Below are 9,331 nucleotides of genomic sequence, written 5' to 3' on the forward strand. Positions count from 1 at the left end.
ACGATGCAAGTCGTACAACGAAGTGTTAATGCAAAATTTTAGAAATTGGATGACGACTGCCAATTATGAAACCTAAATCAGATTATAAGGGTAATACTGTTAATATATTCATGTTAATTTTTCTAAGATCGAACTTCCAAGTCCTACATAGGCAGATAATTTGATAGATATCTGAAAGGGAGAGAGCCATTATGTAGATCGTGAAACGCATACATTAAGCATAAACAATTGAAGTGTTATCACTTGCGGGGATAGCTCAGTTGGGAGAGCGTCAGACTGAAGATCTGAAGGTCGCGTGTTATTTCCACGCTCACCGCATTCGGAACAACTCCTTTTTCTCGACTTAAGCAGAATGAAAAACAAACATATATACTAGGTGACTAGGTGTATTCTAATAAATCAGTGTTTAGCTTTTTTCCTCTTTCCACTTATTTAATTTAGAATTTTGAGTTTAGAAAGATTTGAGTAACTCTTATATTTTGGACATATTATTATTGTGTAACTCTTATATATCTTTGAAAAGCAAATAAAGAAAACATTTGTTTGAAAAAAAGAACTATAGTAAATTTACGAACTCGTTATATCCCGTCTGATCACCTCTCCCCAGTATTTCTTAGACCGCCTTCTACCTCTCCTCAGGCTCACCAACACCAACCGCTAATTGATAAGAGAATATCTCAGTCATACGAGCTAATTGATGATCCTTTTTGAGAATTTATTTAAACAAGCATATCATATAACCCACTTATTTCATTAGCCTAAAAGGAAACATTCTGGCAGCTTAAGTAAATTTTACTAAGGAGAATTAAGGAATTAGAAAATTCAACACAAAAGTTAAAATATTTTGCCCTGGGGCCCGGGGGAAGGGGTGGCAAAAGTGGCTTTGCTTATTAAAGAATGAGGTCAAAGAAATGAATATAAAATTTAAGCATGCATGGGTGTTAATTAAGTGTATCATGTGAGGTCTAGTGGAAGTCTATAAAGCTTCCAAATTTCTATATTTTGATTAAGTATTAAGCAAAGCTATCTTTGACATTTTACCTTTTAAAGATGGAACATTCCATAATTATGGGATTAGTCAAAGAGATTAAAAGCCTATGTTGGACTTCTAACGGCATCTATTTAATTTGTCCAATAATCCACGTTTTGGTTCATTTCTCATATCTGCCCATAATTAATCATAATGTTATTTATATATGGACTTAGCACGTTCCAATCGATACGCCGATTTTATCAGATAATTAACATCTATAAGTAAATTCTGTGAAAATTGTGTACGTAGTTTCAACATGTTTGCATGTCCAGGGCAGTTAAAACAAAAGTTTAAAGAAAGTTTTGTTATTTTGCCAAGTTGTGGACAATAACAGCAGTTAGATATTTTTCTTATTGAGATGCAGGAAAACCCAAGAACGATATATAAAAAGGAAGAGTTATTTTAACTTAAAATTTTCTTACAATAAGGAGACACAAAGTAAAGATAAGGATTGATTTGAGGGGTTTCTTTGGGTACTAATGTGAAAGCATTGGACATTACCTATACAAAGGAAACAACATCTGAATATATCTTCTTGTAAAAAATTACCCAAAATTAGAAACTCCACCAAGAAAGTGCAACAAAGTAATGGAGGTATCACCTTTAAAAGTATGGGTAACAGAAGAATTATTGGGAGTCTTCAAATGGAACACGTGCTAAGAAAACTATTACCCATACATAAATCAAAACGCACAAAAGAAAAAGGAGAATTAACTTAAATAACGGTCATGCCACTCTAAAAATAGTAAGCGGATATAAAATATATGATACAATTTGTATATATTATTCGTGTATAATCAGAGTATGATTTATGTATACTGGCTTTAAAAAAAGTATAGTGAATCCGCCGGCTATTTGTGTATAGATCCCGAAAGAAAAGATACACTTAGCAGGATTCTTTAGGGACGATTACAATGGGCACAAATTAAACATAGTGGTTTTAAAACGATCTGTTCAAAGAAATTGGGCAAAGAGTAGATCAGTAAACTTTGTGTCATATGTTTTTATAGATATTTAGAAGCTATTAATTTTACTATCTTTAGTGTAACCAAATGGAAGTGCTATAAAAAGTGAAGTCTTCTGGTTCAAACACTTATAGTATAACCATCGTAACTGTCTGGAACTATTACTTTTTTACTTTAAATGGCAAAAAGAAGTTGCATTGGATAGGCATTCACACTGAGTCAATAAACCACTTAATTGCTTCTAGCTAGCAGAATATTCCCGCATAAAATTCTTCTACATTTAAACAAGATTCAGAAAAGTTATATGTTAACGTGCATATATCCTCGACTGTAACAACCACTATCAAAACTCACTTTTAATATAATGACCAACTCTATGAATGTATATAGTTTTTACTTTTTGTTCAAATCTATCCAAGTTGGTGGGAATCTGATCGACTACAACTCGTATACTAATTTCAAATATGTGAATACATAAAGCAGTACTAAGGGTAAATTTTGAAAGGAATAAGTACTCACTCCTCATTTTGTGTGGTATTATTCCCTTCTTTTTTTCGTCTATATGACACATCTCAAAATTTAAAAATAATTTTGTTTAATAAGTTTTTGGGTCTTATAATTTAGATGAGAAGAGCATACAAAGAAGACAAAATGATGAATGGTTTCCCTGAGTTGGAGGAAGTAGTATATCCTCCTACGTACATGGAGTAGCATTAATTTGAAAACAATTGAATTTTAAGCTTTTAATTTATTATTAATGACACATTTTGGTGGTAAAACAAATACTATGATATAGTTGAGACCTTAAGTTTTACAAGTATTTACTTAAACTCTGTATCAAGTCAAGTACCATCAAATAAAATGAACTGAGAGAGTAATATCTTATTTTTCTAAAATATCAAATATCCTGAATAAATAAACTTGTCAAAACGACTAATATATATGAAAGGAGAGAGCATCTATCTTTATGTATGGACACGCACTCACACATATACACAGAGAATGAATGGTTTTCTGGACAGCCAATAGGCAAAATGCATTTCTAAGAAAAATTAGAGCCGTCTGTCGAGCAATCTGTCTTCCAAATTGTGTGCTGGCTGTCTCCTAAGAAGGAAAAAACGAGGCAGTCGGGTGCACGAAGCATCCCCTATTAACGCATGGTCTAAGTGGAAGGCCGCACAATAAAGGATGTGATATAGACAGTCTATCATGACTCAAGTATCAATGGCTGATGATTCCACGACCCTCGTGACTTGGAGACAACTTTACCGTTGCTCCAAGGCTCAACAAAAGAGAAAAGAAAAGGTCAGTACTTGGGGGAGAAGAAGATGGGAGATATATCTACAATGAGATGGCATTGACAAGGAAAGCTCAGAGAAAAAGGAAAGTTGACTTGATTCTACCTCCAGCTTCCAGGGGAAATGAGAGAGATTGAACTATGTGTAAAGTTGTTGCTAGGATTAGAAAGTGCATTTGTGACCATCGAGAATGATCTTTTTTATGCACTTTGGAATCTATGGGAGAAGCATGTGTATGCTAGAATGATTGAGGGAAATGCAATACTATCATTATGATTCTCAAAGTGGCGGTCCTTGAGAGAGAGAGATTTTTAAGTTATATACATTAAAATTGTAAAAACAAAAAAGCTTTTTGTGTTACCGGTATAATTGTACATGCGATAGCGGATTAGTGCATTTGAATACGATTTGTATTTTTGTATATCTATAATCTGATTGTCTCTTTTTTTTTTTTTTTGGTAATATGTTTTTCGTAATAACAATCTTTCAATTGCCTATCTTCATCATATCAAAATTTATCGTGCCATAATGTTACTGAAGAAAGGTCATTCTCAGTCATGCAATTGCATGCATGTCTTACCCTTTTTATGCATGCATTAAAACCTCACGCTCCACTCCCTCTTCAAAAGATAGTGGGAAAATATCAGGTACAAAGTAAAGAACTTTGGTTCCAAAATTTGCATCTAATCTCGTACCCTTGGTGTATGTCTACTTGCAAAGGGATTCTCAATTGTTAATTGTTCTCTTTAATTACATAACTGCACTTCTGTTGCGGAACGGTATAACAAAGAGTCATGAAATTTTTTGACTTTGATCGATATATCGATTACACTTTTTGAATCACACTATAAAAGAAAAGGGGGGGGGGGGGGGGACAAACAGAAAAGGGAAAAAATGGCCCCGTTTGATCTGCGAATGATGATATATCTATTGGAAAAAGTAAACGGATTTTCAGTTTATATGATGGCAATTTATCATGTCAAAGATGTTAAAGTGAAATACCTTTCAAATGGAGATTTGATGCGTTATGAATCAGATTTGTATTGAAAAATTAAAAAATCTTAAGAAGTTAAAGCGAAACACCTTGTATTGAAAAATTAAGAAGAACGGTGAAAGAAGTAAAACAACAATATTGTAACATTTGTGGATAGAAGATGCATAGTGATCGAACAGGTACTGTGGTTGGTGTTTACCCTAAAATCGGATAACAATTAAATTTATATGTGGTTTTAAGAATACGTAATATAACTTGGTACAGATTAAGAAGATAAATATTAGTATTGAAATTGTCTGTAAAAGAAATAAATGCAAACCAAAAGAATCAAATAGCCTTGGTCCTCGAGTTCGATCACCCTTGAACCAAGTGAAGTTTCAGTTGATATAAGAACATAGTAGCAAGATAGTGAAAATTAGAAAAAGGCAGTATATTTCTTTATATTGCGTGAATATGATCTCTTTTATAAATGATCAGACCCCCTTTAAATAGTAGGGAGTCCTACTGTTGATACAGTAAGAAATCCCATGACTAACTAATTAATCCGCCTCTTCTTGATATGTGCCGAGATTTCTGCCGTGATCCTCGCCCGATCGCGGATAATTTGGCTTTTCGTTATTTGGCTTGGTAAGCTTTCCTCGATCTTTCTCGATCTCTATCCTGTCCGGTCTCGATCTTGGCTGATATCGATCTCGATAGGTCTCTGGGTCACGAGCTCGGCAATCTATCTTTGCATCTTAGTCCGATATAATATGGGGTTGAACCTTGGCCTACCACATTCAAGTCTCGATTAGTCATACAAAAAGGAAAGCCCAATTTTGACCGTATACATCCCCTCATTTCTCGTAGATAAATGGATACTGAAATGTCCCGTCGGTTCGGGTACCGAGTCATTAAATGCCCGTCAGTTGTTGTCGGCCATTACTGGTTCTGAACCGTCGCCAACTACCTATGAAAACCCTAACCTTTCCTCATTCAAACTTTTACACTCAAAGTTCTTCCTACTCTTGCTTTTTCTTCAACAAATCCCTTTACTTTGCAATTTTCACACCCAAATTCCTTGAACCCTAATCAAACAGTGTATCATCCTAATTCTCTTTTCTCTTGTTCATCAATGGCTAAAACTTCCAAAACCGTGCCACAAAAGGAGGTTGCTTCTTCATCACGACCTATCGGTGGTGAGGCTCCGGTGGAACCCCACCCTGAGGAATTCATTCCGGCAGGGTGCCCAACCAACGCTAACTTTAAGCTCGAAAAGGCTCCCTCGGTGTAGGGCCGATGTGAACTGGTATCGAGGTATATATGCACCATTACCAAAGATATCCTCAAAAATGTTAAAGAGGAGTGTAACTCGGTGATTAAGGATGTAGTAGTTCCTTCTCCTGAAGAATCGATTACCACTCACGTGGAGGGGTACCTAAGTGTTTACACTTACCCTTTCACGATGCGTCCCGTAGACCCCATCATCGTCGGCTTTTGCAAGACGTACGATGTCACCCTAGGCCAAAACCGCCCTTTATTCTGTAGAATAGTCATTCTCCTCCGTTTCTTCACTAGCAAAATCAAGGGATGTCCCTTCACCCTCGATCAACTCATGCGCCTCTATAGTCCCTAGCTTCATCGAGGAGGAATGATTAAGCTTGGCCGTCAGGCCAGTCGAGCCCCGTTCTCAAGCATAGACGAGTCTCGAGATCGAGGCTAGATGGACCGATTTGTCTGAATGAGGACTTTGGACCTAATCCCCGCTGAAGACATGACGTTCCCTGAGAAGTGGAACATGGAACGTAAGTCGAAGGGCCAAAGGGAGGCCCACAATCATGGTAAGTCTTTTTCTTAGAACGGTTACCGTTGTTGATACCCAATTTTTCCCTGTATATTTTTATATGCAAAATACTTTCAAAATAGCATAAGTATGCATATATAAGCATGTCCAAGTGTCTTATTATTTTTCTAATTTTTAAATCAATTTATCGCTTTATTTTATCAGAAACAACCAATAATTATTTCCCAAATTATCATTTTTGGCAACTCCTTTATTGAATTCTCATATTTATACCAAAATATAGCTAAGGTAATTTTTGCACAATTTTTATAGATTTATTTATCTTTTTATAGTTAAATTGCATATAATTGTAATTTTAGCCTATTTTAAGATTTAATTGTGTTTATAATTACAAATTTGATTCCAGTATTTTTAATTTAATATTTACATATTATTAATCAATTTAGTACCTTTAATGTATTTTCAAAAATTATTTTACTATTTTTATAAAATAAATAGGGAAAATGGCTATTTAAATGTTAGCCCCGTTTATTTCAATTTTAGCCTTATTTGAGCCCCAAATGAACCCAATTCCCAATCTCAATTCCCTAACCCAATTTTAATTTAAACCCACCCCTGACCCGATTAAATCCTACCCGACCCAGACCCCTCTCATCCTGGCCATTGATCTGAGAGATCAACGGCCTCTGTTCACTCTTGCCTTTTTTAACCCAAATGACCACCCTAACCTTCTCATTTCTCATCTACCATCCGCCTCTGAATTCTCAAACTCTCTCAAACTCTCTCGAATTTTCCCAAACCCTAACCGCCTCTTACCACCACCTCCACCTTAAAACCCACCGGAATCCATGGCTTCTCAGGCTATGAGAGTCTTATACTCACCTTCTCTTGCTCCCACGCGCCTGATACCTGAAGATTCGAGGCCTAACCTCGAAGGTTTGAACCTAGAGCTTTGTCGATTCAAGGTTCCACGGCTATCTCCGGCTTTACTCCGGCATACCATGGTGGTTTGAGCCTGATTCCGACCTCTCCGACTTAGATCAGTGACCTTTCAAAGCCTATCTCACTTCTAGGGTTCTTTTGAAACCCTAACCCTTCGAGGTTTTCTCTGATTTCCTTGGATCTGTTGTGTATTTGTGCCCTCCTTGAGTTTTCGAATGATTTTCCTAAATTTTCTTTCAAAAATTACTTTCAAAACTGCTTCATTTCGGATCTAGGGTTTTCTGAAAATGTTTAAGTGTTTCTCTGACTTTCTCTCCTTTGTCTTTTGAATTTATTTGCCTCTACTTTGTTCTTATGTTTTCTTCTACCTTGTATGGTCTTCTACTGAGTTTTTACACTCCGTTCTTGTATGTTCTTCTACTGAGTTTTTACACTCCGTTCTTGTATGTTCTTTCACTGAGTTTTATATACTCCATGCTTGTATGTTCTTCTACCATGTTTTCCATACTATGCTCTCATATGCTTTTCTACAGTGTTCTTATATTTTTGTCTTCTACTATATTCCAGCATGTTTCTCCTATTGTATTTTCCTGCTAAGTTCTTATGTTTCCTTATTTTCCTTCTATTAAGCCTTGTTTAAGTTTCTTCTGGAAAATCTCTTAAGCATATTTCTTTTACTGTTCCTATCAGTGTTTTTCTTTTGAGTGCTTCTACTGTGTTCCGAATGTTACTTTGCTAGCATATTTTTCTCATGAGTTTCTGTTGATGAAAGAAGCATGCAAGAGGTTTCAACTCTGAGCCTGTTTCAACTACTTACCTTCTCATCTCTGTACTTGATTCAGTGTGGAAACACTAGAATTTGGGGGTTCCGCCAAGCTTGATTATGTGATTTGATTGAACTTAGGGTTTATTTCAAAACCCCTAACTCTTTCAGACCCATTCCTTGCTTTCATACGACTCTGACCTTTTGCTAAACTTTTCTATACCGGATTTTCTACTGACTTTACAATGACACTACAGTCTTCCTTCATGCTTAACATGTTCTTATTCTCATTATATATGATAGACTTCCCTTTAAAATAGCTTCTGAATTTGTGATTAGTTCCTACTTCCCTCTGAATATGGGTCTAATTGATTCCCTTTCCATTGTTTGCTGATTTCCCTTAAGTTAAAACCTTTCCCATCTTTTGACTCGGTTCATTCATACAAAATCTCAGACCCTTTTGATTTACTGGTTGTTAATTGACCTTCTTACTTTATTCGCACAAACCGTGTATTTCAAAAACCCCGTCCTTAAATAACTTTTATGTATTCATCCCTAATTGCCTACTTTGCACAAAATGTTTGATTAATTTCTTTCATTAATTGGTTTATACCCGTTTGAATTCAAATCCCTTAACTAAAGGGAGTTTTATGTAATTGATTGACAATCAGCTCTTCAATTGTTTCTTACCTTATTTCTACTTGGTTTTTACATTATAAAAGGGCACGACCTTTCTTCACATGATAGACGACACAATTCACAATCTCTTCTGAACTCTTACTCACATAATAAAACTCTCTATTCTCGTCTGCACTGAGGTTTTTACCAGACTACTGCATTTTCTATACTTGTTTCTTTGAAACTGGTATGTCCTAATTTCAAATTTCAGCATCCCTACATTGTGTTTACTTACATCTTTCTGCATTTATGTCTACTTTACTACTTCTGCAGAGTTAAATAATTAAACTAGCATGTTGATTCCCTTTTGCTTGTTTCTGCTATGAATCCATATTCCCTATATCCCCATGTGTGTTGTTTCCTTTTCCCTTTCCCCTTTTTAGAATTTTGCACTTACACTCTCTCTTAGTTCCTAAGTTCTGCCCCCTTGCCTTGCCTTGGGACCTTGAGTTCCCTCTAAACATGGACACCTGAAGGCTGGCCCTTCCACACTGCACTTTGGCTTAATATGGTGATATATTTGGGTGTAAGCACTACCCAGATTTCTTATGAAACTCTTAGGGAACTCTGACACAACCAAGTGGGAGAAAGGCTTTGAAATATGATCTTTGGAGTTGGTTTACTTCATACTTCAGACAAGAAGTCTGAATCAGGCTCTCCTTAGTTGTAATTTTCAATTTCTGATGTATTTTTCATTATTTTATTTGGACTGTAATAACTTGTAATAACTTTTGGGAATGGTTAGTGAAAAGGGAAGGGTAACCATGCATGTAAAAGGAGTAGATATCCTGCTCATAGGGAATTTCTAATTACTGTATATCACATAGATATCCTGCCTATAGGAATTCTGATGTAGATACTATGCCTATAAGGAA

At 35.7% G+C, this 9,331-nt stretch overlaps 1 non-coding gene across 1 annotated transcript; it reads left to right on the forward strand.

Moving 5' to 3' along the window:
* Positions 1-245: 245 nt before the first annotated feature.
* TRNAF-GAA (transfer RNA phenylalanine (anticodon GAA)) lies at positions 246-318 on the forward strand. Its single transcript has one exon. It is a non-coding gene; the product is annotated as a tRNA-Phe (tRNA).
* The last annotated feature ends 9,013 nt before the right edge of the window (positions 319-9,331 follow it).

Source organism: Nicotiana sylvestris, chromosome 8, assembly GCF_000393655.2.
Source record: "Nicotiana sylvestris chromosome 8, ASM39365v2, whole genome shotgun sequence".
NCBI classification, from domain to species: Eukaryota; Viridiplantae; Streptophyta; class Magnoliopsida; order Solanales; family Solanaceae; genus Nicotiana; species Nicotiana sylvestris.